At 36.7% G+C, this 16,555-nt stretch overlaps 1 pseudogene; it reads left to right on the plus strand.

The window, feature by feature from the left end:
• The first annotated feature begins 1,121 nt into the window (after window positions 1–1,121).
• LOC133242565 (splicing factor 1-like) lies at window positions 1,122–14,947 on the plus strand (annotated as a pseudogene).
• Window positions 14,948–16,555: the final 1,608 nt, after the last annotated feature.

Here is a 16,555-nt window from a genome sequence, read left to right on the forward strand (position 1 = left end):
AAATTGCACCCATTCACTCTCTCTCTCTCTCTCTCTCTATATATATATATATATATACACACACACACATAAATAAAGCTGAAGAAAGGTCAAATTCACGTAACTAAATGTTTTAATTACTATTGTAATTTTCCCTAAAGGGCCAATCTGCATGAATTTATTCTCCATTTCTTCTTGAAAATACAATAAAAACATTATTACTTCCCCTGCATTTATGTACATTTTTACTGTACTTGTGTGTATTTATCTACTCTGTCATTCACTCTAAATCAAGCCATAAAAAATTGACTTCATAAAAATGTCTATTCAATCCTACCACAGAAATTTAAATGGGGGAAAAAAATAACTTAAACTGTGATTTTTCATCGACTGGCATGTCATTGCAAAAGTACATGTTTAGAATATGCTGTCTTTTGAAATGCATTGATACATCTCTAACAGTTTTAGTGTTATATGAACTTCACTTTCAGCTCTAACACATTGAATTGTTTCAAATTCTAACAGGCAAATGAAATTCAATTACCTCTCAAGAGACATATTTTGAAGTTGTTCTTTCATTCTGTACATTTAGTTTTCTTTGTAAGTTATTTGAATACAAATTATATGCTGCTGCTGCTGCTAAGTCACTTCAGTCATGTCCAACTCTGTGCAACCCCTTAGACAGCAGCCTACCAGGCTCCTCTGTCCCTGTGATTCTCCAGGCAAGAATACTGGAGTGGGTTGCCATTTTCTTCTCCAACAAGTTATATGACTAAAGCATTAATTTATTTGATGTAACAATGATATCAATTTTTAGTGGAGCTATTAATTTGATTTACAAAATGTTGCTAATGTATTTGAATCAATTAAGCATCCAACTATAAAAAACCAATTAGGTAAAATGACTTTTTAAAGGAGTACCTTCAACAGTTCCATAATATTTGACAGAAGGATGCACAAATTGTTGGTTAAAAAGTCTGAAGCTGCAATCACCTGAAATGAATATTGTAAAGTAAAAATAAATAAATAAAGAAATAAAAGATATACTACTTTAAAAAGTACTATTTTGTCAAATTATACTTAAGAACACTTTTTAGAAATGACTGCTCAGGTCTTAAAATGTAAGCAAATTTCTAGCTAATATGGTAAAACATGCCCTTATGAAACATCACAATGAAGGTACAAAAAGTTTCAATTTACAAGGACAAATAGAAAAGGAGGAAATAGACAACAGCATTTTAGAAGTATTGACAGAGTTTTGGTGGATGGAATGGTAACTCACTCTGTTGAGGTGGAAAGCTGAGACCTAAGGACTTACAGGAAAGAAAGTGACCAAAAACACACATACCTGTGCCTTATTGACCAATAATGCTGCTCTCTCACCGAAGCTTTTTCTATATATTGCCTCTTTGTTTAGTGTATTTAGCCAAAAATCCATGTCTACAAAATCATGAATATTATTATTTCAGCATTAAAAAGTATTTTTATTATTCACTCAATGAGAAGAGACCTTGCCTATTAAAAACAATCTTTTTAAATTATGTATTTCCTTAAGCTACCACCCTTTTTTCATCTATTAACAGCTAGTCTCCTCTATTCCTTATTTGAATATAATTGATTTTTGTCTTTATCATTCAATTTAAACTTCTGTTCTGTGGTCACTAGTGACTTTGTGTCTCTAATAAACATTTCTCAGTCTTCATCTTTCTTGACTTCTTAGCAGAATTTGATTCTCCTGACTGCACTTTACATTATGAAATATTCTTGTCCCTTGTCTTCCAAACAAAAACCACACAGAGCAACCCCTCTTTTCTAACTTTAGAGAGTTTTCATTTCCCTAACAGTTCACTTCTTTTCTATCTTCATTGCAGGCTCATTTTCTCTATCCATTAAGTCAATATTGCAGTCCATCCACTTTGAATGGCAGGCCCTCTTATTCTCTCATTTTATATTCTCTCATGCAAACTCCCTAGGTCTGCAACTGTCCTAACTATTTATATGCTGTCCATTCTCAAATCTTTATCTTCATCATAGGACTTTCTTCTGTAATCCATATTTAAGAATGCTTTATCTAACTAGAATATCCTCTAGGTTGTTTCTAAGGAAATTCAAAATATTACAGGACCAAGATGAAACTGGGTGATCCTCCATGCCTGAACATGATCTTCTTTCATCATTCTCTATTTGATTTAGTGGGTACCACCATAAACCTAGAAATATAGGAGTTAGCCCTGACAACTAATTTTCTCTCTCTGCTCCTTCTTCCACAATGTCATCAAATCCTGTTTACCTCCCAATATCTTTCAGACACATCCATGTCTCTCATTCTCCATTTCCATTTCTCTTCCTGATTCTAAACTACTAAAAAAATTTCTCTTGAGTTAGTACTGCAATCTTCTAACTCCTGACTTCTGTTCAAGACCGCTTTCTACACTTTTCATAACACTGAAGCCAAAATGATATTAAGAAAATGCAAAACTCACTACTGAAAATCCCTAAATAGTTTCAAACTGCTATTACAATACAGACAAAACCTGACATAATTTATATGGCCTTGTATGGTCTGGATTCTACCTATTCTTCCAGTCTTATCTCAAACCCTTGCTCTCCTCATCCCACATATAAGTTATTTAAATGTGCTTTTACTGTGTCTCAAAACAAGGCATTTGTGTATGCTACTAGCTTGTTTCACAGCTTTTCACACATCCATCTGCTTCCAATAATCATTTATAGACATCTTTTCATTCTTCAGAGCTCAGCTCAAATACAACTTTGTCAAAAGTATTTCCCTAGTTAACCTCATTTGTACCCTCAAATCTACACCCCTCAAGTCTAGGTCAGATTACTTCACTATAGATTCTCATGGTGCTATATTTATTCGGATCTTTTCCCTCTCTTTGTTATTAGACATTCATTAGTATGATTATTTGATTTTCAGTTTATGTCACTAGATTTAAGCTCATTAGGGCAACAACTATGCCTTGTTAGTTCACTGATGTCTAACACCTTGCACCCTGATAGACACCTTGCCTGATAGACAGTAGGAGCTTAATAAATATTTGCTTAAAAATCTATTAAATACTGAATTGATGTGTTTGGAGAAAGAGCTTTGTGTCTCACACATAGGGATCCTGAGATCAATGAAGAATCATTCTATGGTAAGCCCCTATGGATAGCATTAGTAAACTTGAAAATGGGTTAATATAAATTACCCAATAAAACGTAGAAAACAGATTGAAAAAGAGAGAGAATAGAGTGCCCAAGAGCTACGAGACAATAATTATCTGAGACATAATTATGAGACAAATTATCTGACATACAGATAATTAGAACACAAGAGGAGAATTGACAGTAAATAGGCTGGAAAGAAATATTTGGAGACATATTGGTCAAGATTTTTCTGAAAATAACGAAAATATTCAAACCACAGTTCCAGAGATCCCTTCTTCAAGAAGATACTTTACTGTTGTTGTTGTTGAGTTGCTAAGCCATATCTGACTCTTTGCCATGTGATGGACTGCAGCATGCCAGGCTTCTCTGTCCTCTATTATCTTCAGGAGTTTGCTCTAATCCATGTCCATTGAGTCAGTGATGATATCTAGCCATCTCATCCTCTGTCACCCCCTTCTCCTTCTGCCCTTAATCTTTCCCAGCAATGGGCTCTTTTCCAATGAGTGGGCTCTTCACATCAGTGGCCAAAGTATTAGATCATCAGTCCTTCAGCATCAGTCCTTCCCGTGAATATTCAGAGTTGATTTCCTTTAGGATTGACTGGTTTGGTGTCCCTTCAGTCCAAGGGATTACCAAGAGTCTTCTCTAGCACCACAGTTCAAAAGCATCAATTCTTCAGCACTCAGCCTTCTTTATGGTCCAACTCTCACATCCATACATGATTACTGGAAAAACTGTAGTAGCAATCTGTTGTAGGTTCATGTGTCACATAAGGATAAAATGTGCAACAGTAAAATCACAAAATATAGGGGGGTGGTGTTAGAAGCATATTGTCAAAGGATCCATACAGTACATGTAAAACAGTATAATATATTTGAAAGTATATGTGATTGCAAACATCAGAATAATTCTTCAAAATATTAAAAAAACTTACAAATAATGAGTCACTACTGGAGATAAGATGCAATAATAAAAACACTCAATCCAAAGGCAGGCATAAAAAGAGGGGAAAAAAAGAAATATAGAACAGATACAATGAAGAGAAAACATATAGGATCCTGTTGATTCAATGTCAGCCATACTAATAAAAGGAAATAATGACATTAGGTGTAAATGTTCTAAATCAGGAATTGGTAAGCTACAGCCCATAGGATAAATCTGTTTGTTGTCTATTTTGGTAAACAAAGTTTTATTAGAACACATCTATGATCACACCTTTACCTATTTTTGTGATTGCTTTCATGGAATAACAGTAGAATTAAGTATTTTGGAAAGTGGTATAAGAACTGCAAACTTTAAATATTTATTGTCTGTCCCTTTATTTTAAAAAAATGCTTGCCAAACTATGGTTTAAACAAATAAATTAATGACATTGGCAAAGAGAATACTGTAAAGAAAAGATACAACTATATTCTGTCTATAAAGAAACTATTTTAAATATGAGGGGATTAAAAAAAATCAGTGTCACGCATGAATTAATCAAAAAGAAAACTAACATTTCTATCTTAGACAAGTAAACTTCAGAACAATAAAAATATCAGGGATGAAGAGAGACATGACCTCATGGTAAATAGATTGATTTTCCAAGATGACATAGCAATCCTAAATGTATATGCATCTAACAGAATTTAAAAATACATGAAGAAAAATTTGATCAAACTAAAAGGGAGAAATGGGATAGTTCACAATTATGTTGGAAACAAATCCTTTTCTTTCAATAATCATGGAACAAGACAAAAAAAAAAAAAAAAACAAACCCAAAACATAATCTACCAATTTGATATTTACAAACACTACATCTTAGAATAAAGAGATTATTTTAAAATGCATATAGAAGATTCACCAAGATAGAGCAAAGTATGTTTTATAGTACAAAACTCAACAAATTTAGAGAATTGAAATCATATGAAGTATGTTCCTAACCACAGAGGAATTAAACTAGAAATTGCTTGCAATCATTCTGTACCTGTACAACCATTTTTTTTCACTTTCAGCACAACACTCAACAGATTACAAGAGCTATTTAATGATTTATTGTAAAATAGTCTTTGTGCTAAATGATTTCACCCAACTGTAGGTCAGTTTAAGTGTTTTGAGTATGTTTAAGGAAGGTAGCTTGAACTAATGTTTGGTACCTTAGGCACATTAACTGTATTTTGCACTTTCTACTTACAACGTTTCTAATTTACAATAAATGTATTGGGATTTAGTCCCATCATAAGTCAAGGAAGATCTGTAGTAGAAAATTAGGAAGGTCTAAAATCAATGATCTAAACTTCCAACATAAGAAAACAAAAGGAAAAGAGTGTTTTGAACCCTAAGGAAACAGAGCAAGGGAAGTAATAATGATGAGGATAAATTTATGAAATTAAAAAATTGAAAACAAAAATGAATGGACAAAATAATGAAAACAAAAGTGGACTATTTCACCATATTAATAAAATTGATAATTCTCTACCCAAACTGATCCACAAAAAGAGACAAATAACATTAACCCATAAATTTGACAAAATGATAAGAAATGTATAAATTGGTGAAAGATAACTACCGCATGAGAGAAGGCAGTGGCAACCCACTCCAGTACTCTTGCCTGGAAAATCCCATGGACGGAGGAGCCTGGTAGGCTGCAGTCCATGGGGTCGCTAAGAGTCGGACACGACTGAGTGACTTCACTTTCACTTCTCTGCATTGGAGAAGGAAATGGCAACCCACTCCAGTATTCTTGCCTGGAGAATCCCAGGGACGGGGGAGCCTGGTGGGCTGCAGTCTATGGGGTTGCACAGAGTCGGACACGACTGAAGCAACTTAGCAGCAGCAGCAGCAACTACCACATGACAGTCAAGAAGAGATAGATAAATTGATGATTTAAATTTGTAGTTAAAAATACTTCTGAATTAAAAAAAAAAAAAAGCTCACTTCTCATGTGTGTTTCTCATTTATTCTCACACTACTATCAAACAATGCTTCTGACATCTGATGTGTGGGTTTCATTCCCACACAGCGAGCAATTCTCTGTGACATCAGTTGAATATTTTATGATTTAACTACATTCTGACGCTATCTACCCGAAGACAGTGTCAGATACCATAGGTTGAGAGTTTAGTGCTGTGAGACTGCACACCACTTCAGGTGCCAATGACAAATAGTAGGTCTCCATGTTATCTACAACTTCTGTCTAATTTGGTTTCAAGTTAGAAGTTCCCATGACCTCCTTTTCTTCAGATTTGATTATTAGCTAGAAGAGCTCACAGAACTCAGGGAAGCATTCACTTACATCTAACAGTTCATTATATAGTAAAGGATAAAAGCACTACTATCACCCAGGGAATTCTAAGGGATTTAGGAACTCTGTGTCAAGAGTGAGAGTCAAAGACCACAATATGAGAACAAAAGATGCTCCTAGTGCTTTTATAACTTAGGACATTACAAGGGTTTTGGCAGTTCTACTTCAGGTACCAGAGGTCTAGATCAATGCATGTATTTACTATTATCTCACATTTTCCAATAAAAAAAACTTTAGATAGAGGAGGCCTCACTAATGAAGTATACCCATCCTTGAAAAGATAGTAGTATCAACTCTAAAAATGTTCTGCACCACACAAGAGAGCAAAGATTTAAAGCTGCTTTCATGCAGACAACAGTTCAGTTCAGTCTCTCCATAATGTCTGACACTTTGTGACCCCGTGGACTACAGCGCACCAGGCTTCCTTGTCCATCACCAAATCCCAGAGCTTGCTCAAACTCATGTCCATCAGATTGGTGAAGCCATCAACCATCTCATCCTCTGTCGTCCCCTTCTTCTCCTGCCTTCAATCTTTCCCAGCATCAGGGTTTTTGCAAGGAGTCAGGTAGCCAAAGTATTGAAGTTTCACCTTCAGCATCAGACCTTCCAATGAATATTCAGGATGGATTTCCTTTAGGATGGACTGGTTTTATTTCCTTGCAGTCCAAGGGACTCTCAAGAGTCTTCTCCAACACCACAGTTCAAAAGCATCAATTCTTCGGCACTCAGCTTTGTTTATGGTCAAACGCTCACATCCATACATGAAGAATGGAAAAACCATAGCTTTGACTTTGTTGGCAAAGTAATGTCTCTGCTTTTTAATATGATCTCTAGGTTTGTCATAGCTTTTCTTCCAAGGAGCAAGTATCTTTTAGTTTCATTTTTGCAGTCATCACGGTTGCAGTGGTTTTGAAGCCAAAGAAAATAAATCTGTCACTCTTTCCACTGTTTCCCCATCTATTTGCAAGGAAGTGATGTGACAGGATGCCATGATCTTAGTTAAATAAGAAGGGTGGCAATACACAGCCTTGAAGTAATCCTTTCCCAATTTGTAACCAGTCAGTTGTTCCATGTCCGGTTCTAACTGTTGTTTCTTGACCTGCATACAAATTTCTCAGGAGGAAGATAAGGTGGTCTGGTATTCCCATCTTTTTAAGAATTTTCCACAGTTTGTAGTGATCCACATAATCAAAGGCTTTGGCTTATTCAATAAAGCAGACTTTTTTCTGGAATTCTCTTGCTTCATCTATGAACAAATGGATGTTGGCAATTTGATCTCTAGTTCCTGTCTTTAAAAAATTCAGCTTGAACATCTGGAAGTTCTCAGTTTACATACTGTTGAATTCTTTCTTGGAGAGTTTTGAGCATTACTTTGCTAGAATGTGAGATGAGTGCAATTGTGCAGTAGTCTGGACATTCTTTGGCATTGCCTTTCTTTGGGATTGGAATGAAAACTGACCTTTTCCAGTCCTGTGGACACTGCTGAGTTTTCCAAATTTGCTGGCATATTGAGTGCAGGACTTTTATAGCATCATCTTTTAGGACTCGAAATAGCTCAACTGGAATTCTGTCACCTCCACTAGCTTTATTTGTAGTGATGCTTCATAAGGCCCACTTACACTCAAGGATGTTTGACTCTAGAGTGAGTGATCACTGACCTAAGTGAGTGATCACACAACCATGGTTATCTGGGTCATTAAGTTTTTTTTTTTGTATAGATCTTCTGTGTACTGTTGCCACCCTTTCTTAATATTTTATGCTTCTGTTAGGTCCATACAGTTTCTGTCCTTTATTGTGCCCATCTTTGCATGAAATTTTCCCTTGGTATCTCTAATTTTCTTGAAGTGATCTCTAGTCTTTTCCATTCTATTGTTTTCCTATATTTCTTTTTATGATCACTGTCAAAGGTTTTCTTATCTCTCCTTGCTATTCTTTGGAACTCTATTCACATGGGTATACCTTTTCTCCTTTGCCTTTAACTTCTCTTCTTTTCTCAGATATTTTCAAGGTCTCCTCAGACAACCACTTTGCCTTTTTGTATTTGTTTTTCTTGGGGATGATCTTGATCCCTGCCTCCTGTACAATGTCCCAAACCTCCACCCATAGTTCTTCAGGCACTCTGTCTATCATATCCAATGCCTTGAATATATTTATCTCTTCCACTATATAATCTTAAGGGATTCGATTTAGGTCACACCTGAATGTTCTAGTGGTTTTTTGTACTTTCTTCAATTTAACTCTAAATTTTGCAATAAGGAGTTCATGATCTGAGCCACAGTCAGCGCCCAACCTTGTTTTTGCTGAGTGCATTGAGCTTGTCCATCTTTGGCTGCAAATAATATAATCAATCTGATTTGGGTATTGACCATATGGTGATGTCCATGTGTAGAGTTGTCTTTCGTGTTGTTGGAAGAGGGTGTTTGCTATGACCAGTGTGTTCTCTTGGCACATTTCTGTTAGCCTTTGCCCTGCCTCATTTTGTACACCAAGGCCAAACTTGTCTGTTACTCTAGGTAACTCTTGACTTCCCACTTTTGCATTCCAATTCCCTATGATGAAAAGGACATCTTTTTTTTTTTAATGTTAGTTCTAGAAGATCTTGTAGTTCTTCATAGAACCATTCAGCTTCAGCTTCTTTGGCATTTATGGTTGGGGCATAGACTTGAATTACTATGATAGTGAATGCTTTGCTTTGGAAATGAACAGAAATCATTCTGTCAGTTTTGAGATTGCAGCCAAGTAGTGCTTTTGTTGACTATGAAGGCTACTCAATTTCTTCTAAGGGATTCTTGCCCACAGTAGTAGACATAATGGTCATCTGAGTTAAATTCATCCATTCCAGTCCATTTTAAATCACTGATTCCTAAAGTGTTGATGTTCACTCTTGCCATTTCCTGTTTGGCCACTTCCAATTTACCAATTCACGGAGCTAACATTCCAGGTTCCTATGCAATAATGTTTTTTACATTATTGGACTTTACTTTCATCACCGTCACATCCACAACTGGGTGTTGTTTTCACTTTGGCTCTGTCTCTTCATTCTTTCTGGAGTTATTTCTCCACTGATCTCCAGTAGCATATTGGGTGCCTACTCACCTGGGGAGTTCATCTTTCAGTGTCATATCTTTTTGCCTTTTCATATTGTTTATGGTGTTCTCAAGGCAAAAATACTGAAGTGGTTTGCCCTTCCCTTCTCCAGTGGACCATGTTTTGTCAGAACTCTCCATCATGACCTGTTCATCTTGGGTGGCCCTACACAGCATCGCTCATAGTTTCATTGAGTTAGACAAGGCTGTGGTCCATGTGAACAGTTTGTTTAGTTTTCTGTGATTGTGGTTTTCATTCTGTCTGCCCTCTGATGAATAAGCTTAAGAGGTTTATGGAAGCTTCCTGATGAGAGATAATGACTGTGGTGGAACTTGGGTCTTGTTCTGATGGCGGTGGGGGGGGGGGGGGCTCTGTAAATCTTTAATCCAATTTTCTGTTGATGGGTGAGGCTTTGTTCCTTCTCTATTATTTGGCCTGAGGCCAAACTGTGGACCCATGCCTCCACCTGAGATTCCTGGACACTCACAGGCAAGCCTGACTCAGTCTCTTGGGACACTGCTCCTTTCTTCTGGCTCCTGGTGTGCACAAGGTTTTATTTGTGCTCTCCAAGATTCTTTATCCACAGTCCCGTGGAAGTTCTGTAATCAAATCCCACTGACCTCCAAAATCAAATTCGCTGGGGGTTCTTAGTCCCTTTCCTGTATCCCCAGGTTTGGAAATCTGTTGTGGGTCCTAGAACTTTATGGTGGCTCTTTGGTAGGGCTCATGGCAACCTCCTCCAAGAGGATTTATACCACATGCTGTGTCACCCAGGTCTGCTACAACCAGAGCTCCTGTCCCTGTGGCAGGCCACTGCTGACCCTTGCCTCTTCCCTTAGACTGGCAACCTCCTCCAAGAGGATTTATACCACATGCTGTGTCACCCAGGTCTGCTACAACCAGAGCTCCTGTCCCTGTGGCAGGCCACTGCTGACCCTTGCCTCTTCCCTTAGACTGGCAACCTCCTCCAAGAGGATTTATACCACATGCTGTGTCACCCAGGTCTGCTACAACCAGAGCTCCTGTCCCTGTGGCAGGCCACTGCTGACCCTTGCCTCTTCCCTTAGACTATAACTAAACAAAAGCATTAAATCAAAGTTATAAGCAAATATATTTCACTAATACAGACACAGAAATACACAACAAATATTATGAAGTCACATTATTAATGCCGAAATAGGATGATAACTTAAGATGAACTGAAGTTTATCCCTGGAATACAAAGTTAGTTCAACATTCAAATATCAAACTGTATGAGATATCTCCTAAAAGGGAGAATAAGGAAGTCTGTGTATCCACTCTTCCCTAAAAGCAATGGAAATACTAGCATTGTGAAATAAGCTTTTTGAAAATTCTTTAAATTAACCAAATGCAAGAGTTTCAAGTATATTGAAGAAAAACTGTTGAACCTTGCTAAGAAAAGCAAGTTCTGTAATATTTTTACTTAATCTCTTCTCATCCCCTTGTATAGCTCTATCAGTTCAGTTCAGTCTCTAAGTCATGTCTATTTGTGACCCCATGGACTGCAGCACACCAGGCTTCCCTGTTCATCACCAATTCCCAGAGCTTGCTCAAACTCATGTCTGTTGAGTTCGTGATGCCATCCAACCGTTTCATCCTCTGTTGTCCCCTTCTCTTCCTGCCTTCAATCTTTCCCAGCATTAAGGTCTTTCCCAATGAGTCAGTTCTTCACATAAGATGCCCAAAGTATTGGAGTTTCAGCTTCAGCATCAGTCCTTACAATGAATATTCAGGACTGATTTCCTTTAAGATTGACTGGTTTTATCTCCTTGCTGTCCAAGGGACTCTCAAACATCTTCTCCAACACGAGTTCAAAAACATCAATTCTTTGGTGTTCAGCTTTCTTTATAGTCCAATTCTGACATCCATACATGACTACTGGAAAAACCATAGCTTTAACTAGACTGACCTTTGTTGGTAAAGTAATGTCTGCTTTTTAATGTGCTCTCTAGGTTTGATGACTACTGGAAAAACCATAGCTTTAACTAGACTGACCTTTGTTGGTAAAGTAATGTCTGCTTTTTAATGTGCTCTCTAGGTTTGATGACTACTGGAAAAACCATAGCTTTAACTAGACTGACCTTTGTTGGTAAAGTAATGTCGGCTTTTTAATGTGCTCTCTAGGTTTGTCATAGCTTTCCTTCCAAGGAGCTAGCATCTTTTAATTTCATGTCTGCAGTCACCACCTGCAGTGATTTTGGAGCCCAAGAAATAAAGTCTCTCACTGTTTCCATTGTTTCCCCATCTATTTGCCATGAATGGATGGGACTGGATGCAACTCTAGCTCCATAGTTACCTTGAAACCCTTCAGTTTTTACAGTGTTAGCTATGAACGCTAGATATACTTCTCATAAAATAGGAATAGCATCTCATCAAATGCAGAATATCAATAAAGATATAGAAAATGTTTAAAAATTTCATTCTAGAGTTGAAATGAACAATAATTGTAATGAAAAATTCACGAAAGGAGTTCAACATCAGAAACAACTAGGAATAAGAAAGAATGAGACTCATAGAAATGCAAGACAATGTTTATGTGTCAACTTATGGGTAATGAGAGTTCTAGAAGATAAATCAAAGGGACAGGAAAATATTTTAAGAAGTGATGTCTGAAAAATTCCTAAATTTGATGAAAAACATTTATATTTATTCACACATCCAGGAAACAAGTTTCAACTATGATAAACTAAAAGATAATCACACCTCTAAACATCACATTCAAACATACTCAAGATTGACATATTGAAAGACCTGAAAGAAAAAAGGATTGTGAACCAAGTATTCTATGTCTAGTATGACTGTATATCAGAAATTAAAAAAGAATAATGTATGAATAAAAGCTGAGAGAAAACATTCTTAGCAGATCTGCCCAGCCCACAGGAAAACTAAAGTGAATATCTCAGGCTGAAATTAAAGGACACAAGACAGTAATTCCAATTCATGTGAAGAAGTATAGAACACAACTGAAGGTAGTTATATATTAATAGGTAACTATAAAAAATAGCATAAATGTATTTTCATTCATAATTATTTTCTTCTCATGTCTGAATTAAAATGTAATCCTTAAAGTCATAGTTATGTTAATACAACTATGTTGAAGGGCTTATAATGTATGAACATGTAACTTGTACAACAAAAATAATAACAATGAGGCTAAAGGAGGAAGCCATAAAGGAATAAAATTTCAAAAATCAAGCCCTCATGTTTAAATCCAATTGATTAAAATCAGTTCAGTGGAGGTGTGGGGGAGGGATCATCTTTTTCAACAAACGGTGCTGACACTTTATACCTTACACAAAACTCACTTTAAAATGGATCAAAACCTAAATGTGAGACCTGAAAATAGACAACTGCTAGAAAACAACCTTATGGGTTTTTGTGACTTTGGATAGAGCAGTGTACTCTTAGATATGACATCTAAAATACAAGCAACAAAGGAAACAATAAATTTGGCTTAATCAAAATTTAAAACTTTTACATAAATCAACTTCAATAAAAATTTAAAACTTTCATGCTTCAAAGAACACGGTAAAGCAAAAATACAACTGAAAAAATGAGAGAACAAATTTTCAAACCACATGTCTAACAAAAGTCTAGTATCTAGAATATGTTAAAAAAATTCACAATAAAAAGCAACTCAGTTTTTAAAAGGGCAAAGGATTTGAACAGACATTTATCAAAAGAAAATAAACAAATGGCCAATAAGCACATGAAAAGACAATGCCATTAATTATTTGGGAAATAACACTACAAATCACAATGAGATACTTCTTCACAACCATTTGGATGGTTGCAATCAAAAAGAGAAGCACTAACACATGTTGGCAAAGATGAAACCCTCATAAATTTTTTGGTGGCAATGTAGAGTTGTTATGCAGAAAACAATTTTGCAGTTTCTCAAAAAGCTAAACATATCATAACCATATAACTCAGAAAGTTTGCTCCTAGGTATATAGCCAAGATAAATAAAAAACATGTGTTCATGAAAACACTTATATATCAATGTTTGTAGCAACATTAATCATAATAGCTAAAAGGTGAAAAAATATTCACATTTACCAACTGATGAATGAATAAGCAAATGTGTTATATGGGTCCAATTGAATGTTACACAGACATGAAAGGAAATGAAGTACTGATTCAAACTGCAACATGGATGAACCTTGGGAACATTATACTAAGTGAAAGAAGCCAGATACAACAGACCATATGCTACATGATTACATTAATTTGAAATATCCAGACAAGTCAAATTCACAGATGAATGAAAATAGGGATTAATTTTAAATTGGCATCTGCAGTAACAAATGAAGTGCACCCTGCAGCACCTCCCAGCTCTTCAGGTTCAGTGCCATTTCCTCGCCTGGCCTAAAGGTCAGTCCAGTCCCAACACCCATCAGAAGGGCTAAAGCTCCACCAATTAGAGGCCACAAATTCCAACCTCTTGCCTAGGCCTGGCCCAATCCAGGTGGTGGACTCCACAGGCTCTCTTCAGAAGATTCGCAAAGTTCAGAAGCCACCCCTGGGCTTCCCCAGTAAGAAGTGGAAGAGAAGCTTCAGGAACCAAGACACAATGGAACACACAATCACAAGACTGTGATTCCAGGAATGCCTACATTTATCCCCCCTGTACTTACTTGGGAACAAGAAAAATCTTATATAGTGCAACTGCAGCTAGAAGCCCTGACTTGTAAACTGCACACAGGAGACCTGGGCATCTCCTCTAACCTGGGGGACACGTCCCCTTCCCCAGAGCCCATCTAGAATTGTGAGGGGAAAGAGGCTTAACACTCGTGACTTCCATACCCATAAGAAGCTTGAGGAGGAACAAAATAACATCGTTGCCAAAATGGCTTCCCTCAACCCTGATTTCAAGCCTCTTACAGATTAAAAACCTCCAGCAACATGTGTGTGCAATAAAGTAATGATCCCACAATATGAGTATCCAGAAATCAGCTTTGTGTGGCTCCTAAGTGGGCCCAGAAGGAATACCTTGAAGAACACAGAGAAGGAATGTAATGCCAAGATCTTGATTGCAGGGAAAGGCTCTGTGAAAGAAGGGAAAGTAAGGATTAAAGATAGCCAGATGCTGCCAGGAGAAGATGAGTCCCTTCACACCCTGGTGACTGCCAATACCATGGAGAATGTGAAAATAGCAGTGGAGAAGAAACATCCTGAAGCAAGATATAGATATCCCTGAGGACCAGAATGATCTACAGAAGGTGCAGCTTCGAGAGCAGGCTCGCTTGAACAGGACCCTTTGCGAAGATGATAACAGAATCTTTAGACCCTGGCAGAGCTTGGAGACCCACAACATTACCACAGTGTGTATGAAGTGTGGAGGCTGGTGACCCTTAGTTAGCTCAGAGTAAAATTCAGATGATACCTGGAAAGTACACTTGTGGACTCTGGGGTCTATTGCCTGCATCAAGGAAAATATATGATGACACTGCCCACTGCTGTTGCATCTCTCTGGTCCTCTTACCCCATGCCAACACCAGCTGCAGCTTCTGACACCCCCTCCATCCAGCAGCAGTATGGCTTTCAGAACCCCCTTGCCAGGGTGGCAAAATACAAGGACTACCACCACCAGCACTGTCCCACGGTCCATTCTTTCATGGAAACAGCAACATCCAGCTGCCACAGCTTCTCCAGGAGCCCCTCACATGCAAGGCAACCCCACTGTGGTGCCCCTGTCTCCAGGGATCCAGCCACCTGTGTTGCCTGGTGTCCCTCTGCCTCCACCGCATCCACCACCTGGTTACATATATATGTAAGGCATGATATATGAGCATGAAAATGTTTTAAAGCAGATATAGGATGATGGTCACACCACTTGGAAAAATTACTTAAAATCATTAAACTGTACACTAGAAAATAGTAGATTTTGTGATTCATAAACTATACCTCAATATATTTGTTAAAAATCAATTAATATAAATCAGCATATCAATGGATTAAACATAAAACCAAGAGCTCCACACAATTGGTTTAGGAAAATCACTTGAAAAAGTTCAAATGCATTCATGATATAAGTTTCAGGAAGCAAAATACAAAGAAAGATCTTTAAGGTGATAAAGGCATCTACAAAAACTTGTAACTAACATCAAATTTAATGTTCAAAAATGGAAAGTTTTCCCCCTTTTGGATATAGTACAAGAATGTCTATTTTCATCATTCCTACTCAACATTGTACTGGAAGTCTTATCCAGTTCAATAAGGATAAATAAAATAGATGGGAACAGAAGAAATAAATTGTGTTGCTTAACCAAAGTTGTGATTATTTACTTAGACAAGCCCATAGCTAACATTATGCTCGATAGTGAAAAGTTGAAATTTTTTCTCTAATATCAAGAACAATACAAAGATGCTTATATTCATCACTTATATTCAACATAGTATTTGAAAGCCTAGTCAGAGAAATTAGGCAAGAAAAAGAAATGAAAGTCATCCAAATTAAGAAGGAAGAAGTAAAATCTCTGCAGATTATATGATTAAATATATAGAAAGTCTACCATAAAGCTATTAAATGTAATCAACAAATTAAATGAAGTTTCAGGATACAAAATCAACTTACAAAAATCAGTGACTTTTCAATACACTCACACCAAATTATCTGCAAAAAAATTTTAAAAAGACCCATTTTGTTTACAATAGCATCAAAAAGAATGAAATATTTAGAAAGAAATTTAAATGAGAAGATAAAGGTCTGTACAGTGAAAAATCTTCAGCGTTGAAATCTTAGAAGACACAAATAAATGAAGTGATATCCCATTTTCATGGATTAAAGAATTAATACATTTAAAATGTGCATATTACCCAGGACCATCTATAGATTCATTGCAATCTTTATCAAGATTCCAATGGGATCTTTTACAGAAGTAGAAAAACATCCTTAAAATGTGTTTGGAATCACAGAAAAACCCTGAATAACCAAAATAATCCTGAGGGATAAGAAAGTTGGAGGCATCACAGTTCCTTATTTCAAACTATATTACAAAGCTATAGCAATCA

This window comes from Bos javanicus, chromosome X, assembly GCF_032452875.1.
Source record: "Bos javanicus breed banteng chromosome X, ARS-OSU_banteng_1.0, whole genome shotgun sequence".
Taxonomy (NCBI): domain Eukaryota; kingdom Metazoa; phylum Chordata; class Mammalia; order Artiodactyla; family Bovidae; genus Bos; species Bos javanicus.